Here is a 20,759-nt window from a genome sequence, read left to right on the forward strand (position 1 = left end):
ATGTTTTATTTGGGGAAAAAAGGGCAACTATAACAACAAAATGGATTAAGTCAATTTTAAAATTAAACAAAGGTATTTGGGAGGAAATACAAATCACAATTAATACAGATTAATTAATTAATATAATTAATGAGCAGAGTCATGATAGGGCTATAAGAACAAGTGTCACTGCCCACATATTGAGTTGGAGAAAGTAAACCAATTGTATTAGTGTTGAGATAGGCATTTTGGAGAAAGGACATTCAAATAACAGAGCTAGCATAAATAACATAAATGTAGAGGTTTATAGTAGAAATTCTAAGTGGGCTGGTGTTAGAGTTATGAGTTATGTCACTCTAATTCCTAAAGATGTCATAATATAAAATTTTATAATATCAAAATGCTATAATATAAAAATAGGGAGAGACAGACATGAGTGTGGACATAATGGATTATCGGGCTTCCTTTTAGAAATAACTGAGTCTCAGATAAGAGCACAAGAATCATTGAGTATAAGGTTGGTGCTTCTGAAACTATTGTAATGAAGAATCAGTGTTTTTCCCCCAATTTGTCATGGGCCAATACTTGTATAAAATACAATAGAAGTGAAGTTACTAGAAAAGTGAAATTGAAGTGATAATAAACTATAAGCCCTTAATTTTTATTATTAGAGTCAATGGACATAGGATCATTCTATCAGATTACTATAAAATTTCAAATTTTACATCTTCAGTTTAAGTAATTATCTAGTGTAGACACATAACAAAAAATTTCTGGACTGGAAATTTAACTTTACTCTAAATTAACAATTTAAATTAGTCTGTGGCCCACACTTTTGAGTAACACTGCAATAGAGGATCCAGGCAGGTGGCTGGTGACTACACTGTTTTTGCAATTGTGCAGTTGAGAAAGACTAATGTGTTTTATTATAACTAGAAGTGTAAAAGGTAGAAATAATATTAGAATTAATAAAAGAGTTAAAATGCTTATATTTTGAATATTCTCAAACTAAAATCAGGGATGATCTTTAGCTTTGTGTCTTAGACAACAAAATAAAAGTTATCCCTCTAGCTGATATTTCAGATAGGGAATATTTGAAGACTTTATGGGGAAAACTTTGAGTTTTAGAGTTAGGATATGGTTTAATACATGACTCACTGGTCATGTGACCTCAGGCATAAAATACAGGCTCTTCATACTCAGCATTCTGTTCTAGTAGTAATAGTAACAATTACAATACTATACAATATGCCATACTATACAATATATACAATTTATATTGTGTATATATACACACAATGTTATTGTATATTATATATAATATAATGTATATGTTATATATAATATATTGTATATAATGTATGTAATATATACACAGAATACTATACAATATATACAATATATAATACTATACAATAACAATAATAGTAACAATTACAAATACTTAATTTTCTACCTGACTGCTTGATAGGTTCACCTGAGTTCTGTTAGGTCAAAATCAAAATAATAAAATTATTCACACACCTACAAGTTAGGTCTACCTTCTGACAATTATTTTTGGTAATAGACCCATAATAACCTAAGGAAAAGAGTATTCTCAAAATTTAGTTTAATTTTACTATTTGATACATTTATAAATGACTAATTCTGTTGATTCTACTACTCAAAATTATACTATTTCTATTCCTCGAGTCATGGCTCTAATACATGTACTCTCACTTGTGTGTGTAAGGTTTCCTGATATAGGCAATATATTCTGTCTCAATCTATGGACAAAAATAAGCCACCCACCCCACAGCTTTCAGAGTGGAGGACCCACAGTGTTTATGGTGGATCCCTGCAGCCTGCTCCACAGAGGACTCGGGCAGTTTTTGCCACGGAGGTAACCAGCAACCTTTGCTGCTATAGACACGTGAAGAGCGAAAGCTGCTGTGGGCCCCTCAGAAGGAGTACTATTGCTCTATCCGGGATCACTGCAGCCAGTCTTTCTCCAAACCATGCACACACCCCACACCTCAGAACCATGGCTCTGTCACCCTGCTATACAGCTGCTCGGACACCTGAGCCACTACATGGGGAGCAAGCCAGTGTCCTGGACCCTGGAGCTGCTTTCCTTCTGTGAGCCCCTGTGCTCCAGCTGCCAGGACTGCGGCTGCCTAACAGACACCATGCATCAGACACAGTGCTCCTACCACTGCTCGTGAGCCTGCAAGCCAGACCTGCTGCCATGGGGGCTCCGTCAGCCACTATATCCCTGTGGGATAAAAGAGATCAACAGGCCCCCTCCAGTCTTTGACAGAGAAGACTTTGTCTTCTCAGCTATCATCATTGATACCAGCAGTCTTGACCACTGAGAATCCCCTCATTCCTCGCTACTGCTGACTTTGGTAATGGAGCTGCATGACACCTACACCCTGGGCCTTCACTGCCGCCGGAATTCCTACATCCACGCTGCTGGCGCTCCCCACCTCCCACGGGTGAAGATTCTTTCCCCACCAAAACCGTATGTAAAGTCCAGAAGAGGTAACTGCTCCATCAAATGTGGTGCCATCTACACAAGACTGTAGAAAACACAAATAATCAGGGAGACAGGGTACCACCAAATGAATACAATAATTATCTCTAGGTGATCCCCATAGGTAAAACCTATATGGATTATAGGATATCATCAACCATACAATTTTTGCATTATGAGAATGCCAAAAGGAAGAAAAAGAAAGAGACAGAAAGCCTATTTAAAGAAATAATGGCTGAACACTATCTAAAGCTGGAGATAGATATTGACATACAGGTACATGAACCTTACAGGTTTCCATGCAAATTCAGTCCCAAAATGACTAACCAAACACATAATAGAACTCAAAAATCAAAGACAAGGGATTTTGATAGCAAAAAGAGAAAAGAAACTCATACAAGTAAGCCCATGAAGGCTGTCGGCCGATTTCTCAGCAACAGCCTTGCAGGCCAGGAAAAAGAGGGCTGATAGGTTCAAAGCACTGAAAGAAAAAACTATCAAACAAGAACAGTTTAACCACTAAAGCTGTCCTGCAGAAATACCGGACAGATAAAAACTTCACCAAACAAAAGCTGAGGGAGTTCATCACCCCTAGATCTGCCTTAAAAGAAATGCTAAAGGAAGTCATTTATGCTAAAGTAAAGATTCTGATTCATGAAAACAGACTGAGTTTTATCTCACACCAAAACCTATGTTGTTAAAAATAATGAGATATTTTTAATATCATATTCTTTGGAATCTAGGACAATTTTTGGTACACTTTTTATGATTCTATTGTGACCATGGGACTATTAGGAAAAGCAAGATGATATTAAATAGTGTTCAAATAAACACTTTGATAAAGTGTTCACTTTATAACTTTTATAGATTATATATTTATATAAAACCTAGTAACTTAGAAAATAAGTTGCTTAACTCTATGTTATAGCTGTTATTTTATCTTCAGTGATTTTATTTCAAAGTACATGCATACATAATAAGGGGTACTGAGTAGCACAAAATATACTGTTGTATTATTTTTCAAATGCCAGCTCTGTTATATGTGAGAAGTCACCTGTTTCTGTGGTGTTTCCTTTCATCCATGACCTTCCTTTTTTTTTTTTTTTTAACCTGCCATACATATAGAATTAAGGTAATAGTTGGGTAAGACAGAACCATTCAAACTGCATTTCATTATAACAGTCATCAGGTAAGAGTTACTAACCCTCAGAGGCTATAAAACCATTTTCACAAAATTGTGTCAGTCATTGTCAAAACAAATATTTTGATATAACAAGTGAGAAGCTTACTATAGTGTATTCAAGAAATTTCAGTAGTGTTTCTCTTTGGTTTCAGATTATTATAGTCCATAGTTTATCTTAAATTATTTGAAAAATCTTTTTTCAAAATAAATTGATATTGTCTAACCTGCATGCATAAAATTAAATTAGGACAAAACACAAAACAAAGTTATTTCTTTAATTACCAAATAAATTCACTATTTCATAATCTAAGTCAGATACTCCAGGGTACGAATTGTGCAGTGTTAATTCACGCTCAGGTGCATTGATGGCTCAGAGCCTTCAGCCTCATGCTTAGCAACACACTAGGTGTGAAATATTACAACACAATTCACAACCTGTCATGTCTTATAGCTTAATTAGGAGTGTTTATGATCTTGTTATTCATACTCTATCAGTAATAGACAACTAAAAAAAGAGACAAGGGACCATTATATGCAGAATAGTGTCATCATCATCGCATAAACTGAAAGCTCAAACTGTGGCTTAATTCAGTCTGGAATGGTAGCTAAAGAAATAATGAAAATAAGTATCATAGAAGAGTAGCACAGCCTCAGATACTGTGCCCAGGAAAAGAACTGTGAAGCGACAATATGCATGTATTATTTGATCTCATTATTGGACTCTTGAATATTTGGGTATATTTACTTAGGTTAGAAAGACATAAAGTCTAATCATCCAAGAAAACTATATAATATATATAGTTTATATAAATATATATCTATATATAGTCTGAATATATATATACCCACACACATATATATACACATATGTACGTATATACACACACACACACACACACACACACACATATATATATATATATATATATGGAGAAAATTGAATTAAACCATCAACACAACAGAAGGTTTTTGACTCTCAATGCCTAAACTTTAAAAAGATGAGCTTTGAGACGCCTGGGTGGCTCAGTGGGTTAAGCCGCTGCCTTTGGCTCGGGTCACGATCCCAGAACTCTGGGATCGAGTCCCGCATCAGGTTCCTTGCTCGGCAGGGAGCCTGCCTCTCTCTCTGCCTCTGCCCACCTCTCTGCCTGCTTGTGTGCTTTCTCTCTCTCTCTTTCTGACAAATAAATAAATAAAATCTTTTAAAAAATAATAAAAAACAAAAAGCTGATCTTTTATTCTCTGATGATAAAACTTCCAGTATTTTCAATATTTCTTATACCTAAATGACTACTTAGTGATTCCGCAACTGTTGGGTTCTATGTTTTTATTTGCATGTCTATGTGATAGTAGATAAATACTAAATAATTCACATCAGTTAAAAAATATATTGGAAGAAAGTTCATTTTAAAACTGTTAGTGTAAAAAGCACTTACAGAATGATCTGAGAATTATAATAGATCAAAAAAGATCATGGGCGTGAGGGCTAGTAAAATAGGATTAAACAATATATATAAGGGGATCAGACCCAATTACATATAAATATCCTAATTTAGCTATAATATCTACTGTAGATTTAACTTTTTTTTTAATGTACTCAGGGCAAATCGATCTTTATATTTGTTTGTACTGGTCAAATGTCAATATCTACTACAGGCTGCAGTGCAGAGTAGTGGAAATGGCCTCAAAAAAGTCTCTTGTGATTGTGTATAAACATCTGTTTCATCCATTAGCTCAAGAGTTCAATTATTTTCCCTGGCCAAGAAGGGTCAAATATTCTTTATTATTGTAGCTGGACATGATTTAAAACCAGATTGCTCTGAAATCTTTTGTGAAAGTAGGAAAAGCACCATTTGCTTGGTACTTTCTACTCAATCTGCATTGAATTTCCTTAAAATATTTAGAAAATGATTGCATTGATTTTAACAACAACAAAGAAACTGCTGATTGTTTCATAAATACATTCAAGTAAACTGGTATTCACTGAAACATATAGATCTAAAGCTGACTGACTTGATTTAGCTGTTAACCGTGACTCATCCATCCATTCGTTCAACAAATATATAGTGATCACATTGTAAGAGGCAGCACCGTAATACACTCCATACATAGTGGTGAGTAAAACCGCCATCCTCCCTTATATGGAACAAAATTTCACTCTCTTAGGTTTTTACCCCACTTTTTTCCAATATTAAAAATGAGGGTCTTCTCATTTTTTTTAATACTGAAACTATTTCATATCATATGTGGAATGATATAGGTACACTTTGTATCTCAATGAATTCAATTTTTAATCTCATTTCATCAGAAGCCATATGGGTGAACTATTTTCACATAAAAAATTAGAATGGTGGACATATTTTCTCTAAACTTTGTAATTATCATTATTTCCTTTTGTTAGGTTAAATAATGTTAAAGCAATTAACCAGAAAATTTGGGGAAGGAAAAAAAAATAACTATCCTTCCATATGTGAGAAATTGAGAATAGTCAAAACATTAAAACATTTTTGACTGAATCAATGAAAATGTTCCTCTCTATTGATAAAACATACTGGGCAATTTTTCAACCTTTTCTGTTATTGTACTGATAAATTGATATCATATGTTAATAAATGTGTTTGATAAAACAAAGGACATACGCAATTATTGACAAACATTCGGCACGAGAGGAAATTGCATTTTTGCCTTCAGTAATTCAATTATATTTAAATTTCAAAGAGAACTAATGGTAAAGTACAGATGAATTTGGTTATCTTAAGATAAAAATATATATGTATATTATATGTAATATATATAATTATAATAATATAACATATATATAATTGTTTTAAGGTAAAGACAAAGATGTTAATTACAACTAGTGTCAAAGGGGAAAAAAAAGCACTACCCCCAACTCTTCTTTGCATCATCAGCTTATCGGTAGGCATCAATAAGATCATCCAAAAATTGGTCTTTCAAATTAATAATATACAAGACATGCCTCTTAACAACCTCTAGTCACATTAAACTCAATGAGTCAATTACAGTATAATGTGATCTGATTATAGTCAGTTCCTTATTGATTTAAAAATGCATTTAAATGGATTTGAAATAAGATTAAAATGATTTCATAGCTGCAACATCATGTTTTGTTTTTGTTTCTTTTCCATAATCATACTTCTTCTTTGTATTTATAAATTCTCTCATTTCATTAGGAAAGTAATATAAATTTTCATGATTTAATGTTTGTGGGCAAAAATAATATAGAGGATCCAAATTATTATTCTATGAATTTATTTAAGATTGGCAATCAATCCTGAAGTAATTTATTCTCCCTAATATGGGTTTATTTTAATATTTTTTAAAAGTTTAATCTCAATTCTTAATTTTACTTTATTTATTTAAAGTTCCACTATACTATATTCCTATAAGTGCCTTTTAAAACTGCTATTTGTATAAGGAGAACTGATGCAATCATCCTTCCAACACATAACCTTAAATATTAATTTGTTAATCTCATATGAAAGGAAAAATAATTCACATATCAATATAAAAAGATCCATGATTATTTTATAAGAAATATTTTATATTACAAAGTTTATTTCAATAAACATTATTACTGTACCATAATTTTTTTATCTTCATATTTAGAGGCCAATTGAAACAACAGACACTGGGATTTTTAGCACAGTATGAAGAGAATTAATTATGCATCTCCAATTAAGGCCAATTAGAGTTGTACTTCCACTCCCTTGCACACCATGCAAAAACTCTACCCAAAGTGTCTAATAAACATAGAAAGTTCATTAACATTAAGTTTGGCTTCCATGTCTATTATCATCTCCTGTGGTGTTGTGTAGATTACTAAAATGTAGTGGAAAATTTCTATTAGAGATGTATAGAAATGTATCTATTAGGCACTTTACATATGAAACTTCAGGAACACCTTAGCGTTAGTAATATTTCTAGGATTTTGCAAATTTCAGGAAGTTTTGGACTGAATGGTTTGAGAAAAGACAATTTTAAAAATCCATTACCCACTAAAGGTTTAATTCAGGATGTAATTACTATGCTGTACTAAAATGTGTCTTAAAAGCTCTCTGTAGTTCTTTGAAGAATTATAAATTGTGTTTCTTTTGGCAAATATATATACAAAAATAGAAAATCTTATTACTTCGCATTTTCAATGTTTTTTTATATCACATGTATATAAAAATATGTTTTATATCGAGGAGCACTGTGAACCTGTGAAAATTTGACTAAAAATAAGAGCTATGAGAGTTAGTAAGCCAATAAGTATGAGTCTTAATGTTAATTTCTTATATGGGCTAAAAAATAGTCCATAAATCATAAACACCTTTTTGAAGCTGTGTATATACAGCTTTTATAAAATATTCATTATATTTTGAGGCAATCAAGATACTATTCTGAACATGACATGTTAGACCAAAACTGAAATTTTCATTTGGAAAACTTTTTTCTTTCTTTTTTTTTTTAATTGCGTTATGTTAGTCACCATACACTACATCATTAGTTTTTGATATAGTGTTCCATGGCTCATTGTCTGTGTATAACCCAGTGCTCCATGCAATCTGTGCCCTCCTTAATACCCATCATCAACTTGCTTGTTTCATGCAGTAATAGCTCTTGGATTGATATATATAGATACTATATTCAGATACAGATAAAATTTTAACTAAATTCTTAATCAAAATCACAAACACCAAATAAATGTCAACAGATCTGGGAAATACTGCTGAGTTCAATTTTGGGATATCACAGACCTGTAATATGTTAGGATACACACATCATAGACAGCTGAATTGCACCAGTGCAATTCAATGGAGAATGGCAAGTCTTCAACAAATGTATTAGAACAACTGGGTATCTTTTAAGAAAAACAGTATGTAAAGAAAAACAATGCACTTTAACTCATACATCAAACTCTAAAAAAAAAAAAAAAAAGTTTGGAATGGATTAAACACCTATAGTGTCCTTATCAAAAAATTTTTAAAAAATAAATAGAGGGGCACCTGAGTGGCTCAAAGGGTTAAGTCTCTGTCTTCAGCTCAGGTCATGACCGCAGAACTCTGGGATTGAGCCCCACATGTGGCTCTCTGCTCAGCAAGGATCCTGCTGCCTCCTCTCTCTCTGCCTGCCTCTCTGCCTACTTGTGATCTCTCTCTCTCTATCAAATAAATAAATAAAATCTTTGAAAAAAAATTAAAAAAAGATAAATAGAACTTTCTAAAAAATTAAACCCATTTATCAGAATTTACCATTAAGAACATAAAAATGAAAGCTATAGATTAGAAGTGTTTAATACACATATATATATACATATAATATATGCATATGAAAGTATTTAACATCTATAAATTTACATCTATACATTATACATATAATATGCATCTATATATTTATGTATAACATATATGTATATGTGTATATGCGTGTGGATCTGAAAAATGAAATATAAAAGATTTCTACAAATCAATAATAAGATAAGTAGCACAGGTTCTTTTTTTAACAGGCAAAATTCAGTCAGACACTTCATAAAAGAGTATGTATCAATAACTAGTAGGCACATGAAAAGTTACTCAACATTGTTTCTTATCAGGGAAATATAAAATAAAACCACAGTGAGGTAACACTTCACACCCACAAAGATGGCTATAACTGAGAAGCCAAAATGTTGGAGACAATGAAGAGTAACTAGAACTTTCATATTTTGCTGGTAGGAGAAAAAGTAGTAGAGCCACTTTGGCAATCTAGTTGACGATTTCTTTAAAATCTAAACGAATGCCATATACCCATTTTATAACACTCCATGTGATCTATTCATTACACTTTTAGATATTTACCCAACATATGATCATAAAGAAACTTATGCATGAATATTTGGTGTAGTTTTATTCATAAGAACTAAAAACTGGAAAAAATACAGGCATCTATCAACAGATAAGAACGGGTAACAAATTGTGCAAGTAAATGTAATGAAATTCTACTTACCAATTAATAGCAAAATATAATTTACACAACAATATGGATGACTTTGGGGACCATTATTTTGAGAAGAAGCAGTAGACTGCAAAGAAGCCACACGAAATGTTTTAATACAAATGAACTTTAAGAACAGGCAAAATAAGGGACTCCTTGGTGTCTCAGTCTGTTAAGCATTTCACTCTTTAGCTCAGGGCATAACCTCAGTGTCCTGAGATCAAGTCTCATGTCAGGCTCCATGCTCTGTGGATCTCAGCTTGAGATTACCTCTCCCCCCTCCTTCCTGCTTGTGTTCACACTCTCTCTCTCACATAAGTAAATCTTAAAAAAAAAAAAAAAAAAAAAAAGAGAGAGAGAACAAGAGAGAGAATGGGCAAAACTAATTTATGGGGAAAGAAGAACAATTATTGATAATGTTTACAGTAGAGGCTGGTTGAAAAAGATACGAGAGAAATTGCCAAAGTGATAGAACTCATCTGTATTTTGTGGAGGATGTGGTAGGTATACATTAGTGAAAGCTCACAAATTACTACATTCCAGAACTGTGCAGTTTACTCAAGTCATCATATATCAACATGTGTCATTTTAAATTATGTGCTTGTGGAATTTTATGTAGTAAGGTCTTAAGAACTATAAACATTTTGAGATTTCAGCCTATTTGTAACTGGACAAGTTTGCTTCCCAGTTTTATGGATGGTGGCAGAAGAATCAAGATTTCTAGGTTTGGGTCAAATTCCCATATTACTTATGGTGTAAGAGGCAGGATGACCTGTATGTGTGCATCAGTTCCCTTTGCTCCCCAAGTCCCATAGAAGGGATGTGGAGGGGTCCAGGTAGATGCTGCAAAAATGCCATGGGTTTGTATCAGAGCTAAGGAAACATAAGCCTAGGAAACCCTCAAGTTTCTAAGCAGGCTGCTAGCAAACTTGCCCCCATATTACCTGCAAAGAGGCAGTGTATTATTTTGTTAAGGAAATGCATCTATTCTCTACCCTGAGGGGAGACAGGGTATCTATCTTCTAAGGCTGTTCTCTTTACAAACATCCTTGAAATGATACCTGGAAAATGGTGATTTTAGTTATGAAGAAAGTCCATGGAGAATCATCTCCCAACATTTGGATATTTTTATTTAAAGATTATTTGAGAAAATACTAAATCTGTTAAAAGGTTTTTGTTTTATTTTAACATGTATGCATCTGTGTGTGTGTAAATATGTTATATTATGCCAATTTATCTATCCATACACATTTCTTAGGAAATAATGTAGAACACCAATACTGTCTGTTTTTAGGGATTAAAAAAGAATAAGCTTTTTAAAAAGACTTTATTTATTTAAGAGAGAGAGAGAGCGCATGAGCAGGGGAAGGGGCAGAGGGAGAGAGAGAATCAGACTCTCTGCTGAGCTGGAAGCCCAAGGTCAGGGGGTGGGTTGGAGCTGTCTCCACACAGGGCTTGATCCCAAAATCCTAAGATCATTAACCTGAGCTGAAGTCAGATACTTAACCAACTGAACCACCCTGACACCCTTCCTTTTGATTTCATAGACATTTAAAGATGTTAAGGTCAACTATCCTAAATTATATTCTGGAAAAATCAACTTTGTTAAATATTGGATTTTTTGATCTTGGTTTTTATGATTTAATGTTTTTTCTTTACCTTTCTGCATTCTCATCAAATCAAAGAGGATGTAGTTTTGGGGAGTATTTTATTTTCTCATTCTAAGAATGATGGATGTATTTTGAACTTCCTGGTACTCTCCTGTTTACTGAGGGAATGCTAGCACACAGTCTTTAGAGGTAAAACATATATGATAGATTAAATTCTTGTTGAAAAAGAAAAGTTTCAGTTAAGAAAACATTTACCTCTTTTTTGAGAAATGAAATTAAAGCATCTTGATTATAGCAATGGGTATGAAAGTTCAACACTAAAATAACACTTGATTTTAGGGTGCCTTATCTTTTATTATTCTCACAATAGCAACATACAGAACAAAAGAGGAAGTTTATAAGAAAGATGGAAATAAAATAACAAAGTATTTCCATTCTTGGTGAGAATTTATGAAACTATTTCTCTATAAAAGAATTATCAGTGAAAAACTCAACATCCTAAGAGTCACTGAAATTGATGTACATTTTATAATTTTTACATTCTTTTGTCAATCATGATGTTTAAAAATTGCCTTCCTAAAAAGTACACTTTAATATTTTATACCTTGCTCTTTAAGAGTGCCTCATTTTAAACAACTGAGAAAAATTTACAGACGGAGAAACAAGAACAAAGACACCTTATTTTGACGAGAGAAATAGATTATAAAATAGGTGCTATTTATCTGTAAATTAAATGACTCCTTATTCAATTCACTAGCACCAAAATGAAAACTGAAGCTATTTAATAAAAAAAAAAAAAAAAAACAAAAAAAACAGGAAACAACAAATAATGCAATACATGCTGTGATGCACACACCTGTATGGCATGGAACACATTTCAGGTTTTGTATAGGTAGACATAAAAAGAAATATCTTTTCAGGTAGCACATATAAAGCTTCATCAAAATTTTTGAAATTTTAGGTATCTAAAATAGGGTTTTCTGCTTAAGAACAAATTTTGTTTGGTGCACTTTTGCCCCAAAAGAAATAAAGCAGCATTTAATGTCTATAATGAACTCAACCATTGTCCCCAAATCTACATTCAGATTCGATTCTGAGGCAGCTTTTCAGCATTCAGGTAACCATGGATCTAGGTTTCCTGTCTAACCTTAGCTTCTGGGTCCTGCATTGTCAACTCTATTCTGGTTGGGGATCCTCTCCATCAGCACCTCCATTTTTCTTCAGAAAAAGTGGAAGGTCGAAAATTTGAACAGGGAACTGCCTTGCATTTTTCACCTGCCCATAGCCCCTCCAGACATTTATGATGTGAGGAGGAGCATTCCACCAAGCAAAAGGCTTTTGGAGTCTTATTGTCAAAAGAAAAGATAGCAAACAATCAAAAAAGCTATCTACTTAGAGGTTCAGGGAAGGATACCTTGTTATGGAGAACTTTTCACTGAGAATAAAGGCAGAGCTTCTGGCACTCCTGAGACTCAGGGAGGATACAGCCTCTGGGGTGACAGTGACAATGACTCCCGTAAAGGACACAATAGTCTCACCCTGGAATATGCCTCAGGCGTTTGCTGTCTCCTGAGCTATGAAAAGGAGCTGCTGGGCAGAGGGCTGTATGGAGAGAATGTCACTTCACATTTAAAAACTTTTCAATTTCACACTATTGCCCTCAGGAAAAATCCAAACTAGAGCTGACCTCCAGGTATCAGCCACCCTTAGCTCACATTTCTTTGCTTTCCCTCCCTGCTTATGCTCCAAATCCGCTGAATACCTTGTAATTCTTGAAAGAATTATGCTTTCTGAATCTCAAGGTTTCAGTCTGTGTATTCATGTCATTATACACTGTGTAATAATTCCTTGTCTATTTCTTTCCACAGTTTATAAGCTCATTCAGAAAAAGAGACTATTTCTTTTCTGCTTTCCTATCTTCAGCCATTGGCAAACAGTAGCAGGCAAGAATATTAAATGATTTAATGAATTAATTCCCAAATGAATAAAAATTAGAATTCTAAATTAGGAACTTTGTTCTGAGAATTGTACTCTCTACCTAAAGATTGTTAACAACTGGCCAGATAATAAGAATGCGGAGGCATCCATTATGATAAAGGGGCCCTCCTACTCATGGCTCTAATTATCCTTAAAGGACTATTACATGTGTTTCGTGTTGAACTATCACTGGGAACTAATTTTCTTTTCAGTTAATAGAAAGCAGACATAAATATCAGTTTTACAAACAAAGGTAAATGAACTACTATTGCATTATTTGAATAAAATAAACAACTTTCAGATTATTTTAATAAATACTGATGTTTTCTTCATCCCTTAGTACCACTCTAGCAAGTGGGATAATACACTAAAAGCTTGTCTACAGATAAAAATATTTGATATCAAAAAGGAAAAAAAAAAAAGCCATACAAATTGTCAGTGTAAAGCTAGCAGATGACCCCCCCCATCCCCACCACCTCCATTATTAGGCATTTTGAGAAGCACCTACAGTCAAGTGTTTACTCTTATGTTTTAATTGGGTCAGGTGACAGAGTTCTTCATTAAGCACTTGGCTGCGGAGTTTATCAAGTTTTATATTTCATTCATGCAAAGATGGTAATTCCTATGTAATCTTTTTTGCTAAACACATTTTTTGAATATTATTCATTTCTCCAGGGAAATTATTTCTAACATCCCTATGATCAAATTAAAAAACAAACATAACAAAACAAGCAAAAAACCTCCCAGTGCAAATTTAGATAATGGTTGGTCATAGCTATTTATGTAATGTACACTTATTAATAGAGACCTTCAAAGGCTAATTATCCACTTCCAAAGTTGCGAACCAATAACCCAGATATGCATATGTGTATATTTTAGAGTAAATTTCAGATTTTTCTTTGTGTAATTAGCAAGTGGTAGAATTACTGGAACATATGGTAATTGTATTTTTAATTTTTTTGAGGAACCTCCATACTGCTTTCCACAGTGGATACACTGGTTTGTATTCCCTCCAATAGCATATGAGGGTTCTTTTTCTCCATGTCTTCACCAACACTTGTTATTTCTTCTGTTTTGTTTTGTTTTTTAAGTTATTTTCGACATTCTGACAAATGTGAGATGTTATCTCATTGTTGCTTTGAATTTCGGTTTCTGATGATAAATGATGTTGAACATCTTTTCATGTGTTTATTGGGCATTTGTGTGACTTCTCTGAACAAAATGTCTATCAAGTGCGCTGCCCATTTTTTAATTGGATTATATGTTTTTTCGGCTAGTAAGCTGTATGTTTTCTATTAATATTTTCTACTAACCCTTTATTTGAGATGTCATTTACAAATATCTTCTCCCATTCAGTAGATTGACTTTTGGTTTTGTGATGGTTTCCTTCACCAAGAATTTTTTTAACTTAATTATTTTAAATTTAAATTCAATTAATTAACATATAATGTTTTATTTGTCTCAGGGGTACAGATCTGTGATTCATCAGTCTTATATAATATCAAGTGCTCATTCCAACACATACCCTCCCCAGTGTCCATTACCCAGGTACCCCATCTTCTCAGCAACCTCACCTCCAGCAACCCTGTTTTGTTTTGTTTTTCCCTAGGATTAAGAGTCTCTTATAGTTTGTTTCCCTCTCTGGTTTTGTCTTGTTTCACTTTTTTCCTCTTTTCCCCTATGATCCTCTCCCTTATTTCCTAAATTCTACATATCAGTGAGATCCTATAATAATTGTCTTTCTCTGATTGTGTTGCAGAGAATCTGAAGCAAATGAGGAAACTCAAGCGGCACATGGGAAATCAGGGAAAACTTAGCTTTATTATCACCAGCGGGCCCAGCGGGATCACTCCCGAAGTCTGAGCATCCAGCCTTTGTTGGGACAGGTATTTATAGGCAAACTAGGGATTTTTGCAATTTCTCATAGCTGATTGGCTTGGGGGTCACATGGCAGTTATTAAAGCTATGCAGAAGTGACTTGGTGGAGAAGTGCCAAGTCATCCTTGGTGATTCCTCATCTCAGAGAGGTGGCCATTTTGGGCTTTTCTGCCTCATATTCCCCCTCTTGATGATCCATAGAGTTAACATAAAGATCATCATTTATATCTAGAGGGCGAGGATGTGGACAGTCGTGGGTTGGGAGACAGTTTCCCTGATAAAGCAAATGAGGTCAGTGAGGATGCAGGGGCCTAGGGTTATCAAGAGAAACAGGGATGGGGAGGCGTGCGAGGGGAAGTAATCCACTTCTGGCGATTAAATCCTCAGGCAAAAAGTTCTTCTCGGTGTTGTTGAATGCAGTCTTGAAGCTCTTGAACCTTGGAGGTGACGATCCCAGACTGGTTGATGTAGCGGAAGCATTCCTCCTACAGGATGAGATCTAGGGCTCGTGAATTCTGGAGGACTATTGCTGCCAGACTGGAGAGTTGTGTCTGGAGGGATGTTAATGAATCTGTGATACATTCCATATCATTGCTGAGTTCCTGTGAAATCTTGAAGTAAAAGTTAAAGGAAGTCCTGAGGCCCGATGTGCCAGTAGCTACACTGGTAAAGACTCCATCATCCACTGGTGGCCTTTTTTTTTTTTTTTTGAAGACACTTTGGACCTAATGTTAAGTTATTTTAGTCAGGGGCTGTCCCATAATGAGCTTTGAGGTTCCTTTTATCAGGAGTACTGTTGTATGCTTAGAAAGCCTTTGTTTATAGTTGTACCTCAATAGAGGTGGTTTCTATGATAAATATAACTGAAAAATACTGTTAAGCTCTTTGTTTGAGGTATTAACATTCATTCTAATTACAAGAGATCACTAGCAAATGGGAGAAAACTTGTCTCAGGAAATAAGGTTATCTCCAAGTACATTACCCAACTAATCATAAAGAAAGTGGGGTCATCTATTATCTCCACAAGTCCACAGTTAATCTTATGGAGTGGGGTATGCTTCTGGCTTTTGGGGAGTGCTTTCATTATCCCAGCCACACAGAACTGGTCAAGGTGATAAGTTACACAACTATTGGGGAATCAGTCCCATTTTCCAGCTGTTTAATCATATGCCATGGGGTCCTGTTATTATTATCCCCACAGAATATTAAGCAAGAAGATCGTCTAAATGAGCTATTGTGTAACTTCTCTGAAGTTTATCTCAAGTTGTCTAGTTTAGATAAACAACATTAAAATGGTATCGAATCTAGAACCCACAAGGTGTGTTATTGAAACATGATTTTTCTGTCTAAAATGACCCTCATTTTCAGAGATAGCCAAATCAGGACTAGTTTATTTGAAGAACAAGTCCAGTTTTTAACAGATTTGGACTAATTATTTTCATGAGCTCAGCAAGAACAGTGAGTGATCATATAGATCTTTTAGAATCTGCTTTACTGGAACTTCTCATAAGGAATCTCTAGGCTGGACTTTTAAGTAGCCTCTCCAGGCTGGAAGCCAATCCAACTACTTGCCATCAGACATGCCTGTATAATATCTGTAGATTTGGGCAGATTCCTCTTCATGAGGTTCCCAAAGCATTCTGAGGTTCCTGCACCTGCCAAGAAGTGACATTCTTTACTCACCTGGTGAGGCTGCTGAGAACTCTGTAAGCAAGGTTTCAGGCCAGTAGTTCCAAGGGATTTTACGGCTCCATGTTTTATAAAGTCAACCTTAGTTCCTTTAAGCTGTCTGGTCATATCTGAGACTATGCATGTCTTTCTCAAATATTACATTCCAGTCAAAGCCCTGGTAAAATAACCCATGTTTCCAATGGTGTCCTGTTACAAGGAGAACAGATTCTTATTGAACTTATGCAAATAACTCATTGTCATGGAAGAAAGAATACGTACCTTTTGAGTTTTAGAGGGTTCAGATAGAAAGAATATTTGAATGCTTTGATTTGTTTACAAATGAATATTTTACATTTCTGTAAGTCACAGGTAACTAAAGTAAAATTTTCCTTAGTGTGGAAGAGAAAACATTAGAGAACCAGTAATGTTTCAAAGAAAAGTCACAACACTAAGAGACACAACACTATAATCTTTCAGTTCATTTTGTCCCATGCTACTAATTCTGGTTTAGTTTGAACACAGCTTTAGTTAGTTCTGGAAATTCTTTCCCATTTCAGTTTTAGGATTTTTAATATATTGAATACCTGTATTTCTCCTGAAAGTCCTTCATATGAATCTCCTTTAAGGTGAAACTCATTTTACAGGAGAATTAAAACAATTATAAATGAAAAAACTTAGAACAGATATGGTTAAAGAGCTGAAGCAATGAGAGTTTACAATTTAGCTAGCAAGGAAATCAGGTTATTTCTGTAACACATAATACTTCAATAATTAAATATCAAGTTTGATAAATACTTTATCAAAACATTAAAACTTTGGGAAATTGTTAGGTCAGCAGCCTGGGAATGCAGGAGGAACAATAAAATGGCTGCCAGCCCACCATCTTCCCCCTACCCAGGACTTTCCCGCCAGAAGGACATCTGTCAAGGACACGTCACCTTCAGAAAACCAAAACTTATGTGAGAAACAGAAACCAGCCACTTTGGGACTTTCCAACCCCAACCTCTAACCTTACCAAATATAGTTATGAGCTCCTGCCCTGCCTTGGCCCAACAAAAACTCACTCAACCCCTTCCCATACGTGACTTCCCTGACTCTCCTCTTCTGAGTTGTGGAACCTCGCCCGAGGGCAACTTTAATAAATCTTGCCTTGCACCTATCTCACCTGGTGTCTTGTGTATCTCGCCTGTAAAACCTTACATTTGGTGCCAAAACCCAAGAGGAGATCGTGCCCCCACCCTGGTGAGGAGGCTCTCTCCTCTCCTTACTTGGACCTGCACCTGCCTCTCCGAACGCCACTTCTGAAGCCATGGTGAGTTTCCCCCAATTCTGCATCTCTCCAGAAAGCCCTGTTCTAATCATGGCTGTGTCTGGGCCTACCCCGCCTGTCACCAGGTGACCTCTGCAACTCCGGGAAGTGGGAGATGTCCTAATTTTGTGGCAGTCAACACTGTCTTTCCGCAACCCAGTGTTGGATGTGGGGACGCCTTCCTCCAATCCTCAGATTGCCCAACAAGGAATCATGGGGACCTCTCAATGCAAATTCAACCCCAAAACATCCCTAGGGTGTCTTTGGCTAAATTTAAGACCCTGGAACTGGACCAGGACCTATGAAAGCAACATCTCTTACATTACTGTACCATCACATGGCCACAATACCAATTAGATAACCAATCTCAATGGCCTCCGGAAGGCACTTTTGATTACCAAATTTTCACAAACCTAAATAACCTTGGCAGACACCAAGGCAGATGGGCTGAGGTTCCTTATGTTCAGGCTTTCGGAACCAGCACCCTTATCAACCCCTACGCCTCCCCACTCTAATCCTGACTCCTGAAAAAAACTTGCCCCTTCCCATCCTGGTATTGCCCCCACCAACTCTCCCCTCACATCTCTTTTCAGCCAATCCTGATAACTAAAGGAATTCTAATATCTGGCCCAGGCCTAAGACCTCACCTGGCACGACCTACATGTGGTCCAAACCACCACCCTCACCAATGAGGAGAGGGAGCGCATTCAGTCTGCTGCCCGAGAACATGCTGATCAGGTCCATCTCACTGATGCCACCATGCCCATTGGTGCTCAGGCCATCCCAGCTGTAGAACCCAGATGCGACTATCAGAATGGCCAAGATCTCCCTCTACCTCTCCATCAACTTCTGCTCACCTCCTCCTCCCTCTACTCCTCTCTGAATCACTCTCTATCCCCAACTGTCTCCCCTCTGTAGACCCACAGGTATTGGATATTTCCAGACCTGTAATAGCAACCCACCACACCCCAGTCAAGATACGACTCAAGGATGAGTGTACATTTCCATCCTGCCCACAATTCCCTATCTCAATGACTTAATGCCAAGGACTTAAGCCTATCATCAACCACCTTTGGCAGCAGGATCTCCTTATCCCCATTAACTCTTCATGAAACACTCTTATCCTTCCCCTTAAAAAACCCTCAGGAACCTATCGCCTGGTACAGGACCTAAGACTCATCTACAAGGCAGTAGTCCCACTCTACAAGGCAGTAGTCCCACTCCATCCAGTGGTTCCCAACCCCTACACCTTCCTTTCCAACATCCCCCACACACTACCCACTTCTTGATCCTGGATCTCAAAGACGCATTCTTTACTATCCCCCTCCATCTAGACTCCTATTTTCTCTTCACCTTCACCTGGGAGAACCCCCACAAAAATATCTCTGGATGGTCCTGTCCCAGGGCTTCTGTGATAGCCCCCATATCTTTGGTGAGGCCCTGGCCACAGACCTCCAACAGTGCACCCTCCAGGCCAGCACTCTCCTCCAATATGTAGATGATCTCCTCCTCTGTAGTCCTTCCCTCCCTTCCTTTCAGGAGGATACTGCCACTCTGCTCAATTTCCTGGGCACCAAGGGATACCAAGTGATGCCTTCCAAGGCCCAACTATGTACCCCCTCAGTCACCTACTAGGGAATATTACTAACTCCCACTTCCAAATCCCTCACAGGAGATTGTATCCACCTCCTACAAGACCTACAACCTCCTCAGAATGTGGAAGACAGACTGTCATTCCTAGGACTGGGGGGCTTTTTTAGATATTGGATTCCCAATTTTGCCATTCTGGCCCAGCCCTTATACCGGGCTGCCAAAGACACACCACAGGGACCTCTAACCGACCCAGGCTCTGTCAGACATCTGTTCTACCAGCTCAGGAGCCACCTCATTTTGGGACCAAGTCTGGCCTTGCCCGACCCTTCAAAGCCTTTTCATCTTTTCACTGATGAATGGTCTGGGCTGGCCGCCAGCCTCCTGGCCCAACTGACTGGTCCCACCTACCGGGCGGTGGCCTATCTCTACAAGCAACTAGATTTCACCGCCCAGGGATGGCAGCCCTGCCTCAGGCCTTAGCAGCAGCCTCTTCTCTTACAAAGGAGGCCCTCAAACTTACCTTAGGACAGCCCCTTACAGTCTTCTTTTTCCCCCCTCGACTGGGAGACTCAGTCAGCCACAAGTCCTTGGCACAACTCACTCCTTCCCATCTTCAGCTCTACCACCTGATGTTCATAGAAAACCCCCAGGTCACACTTTCTGTCTCCCCTCACCTAAATCTCACCAAAACCCTCATCTACCCCCACTCTTTCCCACTTCTGCTCTCAACTCCTGGAAGAACTTACTCCCTCCCATCCAGGACTTTTGGATCGGCCACTGCCTTTCCCCAATCTCACTCTGTTCCTGGATGAGAGCTCCCTTAAAGTGCCAGATGGACAGTGACACACTGCCTATGCAATAGTCACCCTAGACGCGGTCATAGAGGTGGCCCCTCTTCCCATAGGGACTACTCAAAAGGCAGAACTCATAGGCTCTCACCAGGGCTTTTCACTTATCTAAGGGCCAATGGGTCACCATCTATACTCACTCCAAATATGCTTTCCTCATTACCCACACCCACTCTGTCCTTTGGCGAGAAAGAGGAGTCCTCACAACCGAGGAAAC

The sequence above is a fragment of the Neovison vison genome, chromosome 5, assembly GCF_020171115.1.
Source record: "Neovison vison isolate M4711 chromosome 5, ASM_NN_V1, whole genome shotgun sequence".
NCBI classification, from domain to species: domain Eukaryota; kingdom Metazoa; phylum Chordata; class Mammalia; order Carnivora; family Mustelidae; genus Neogale; species Neogale vison.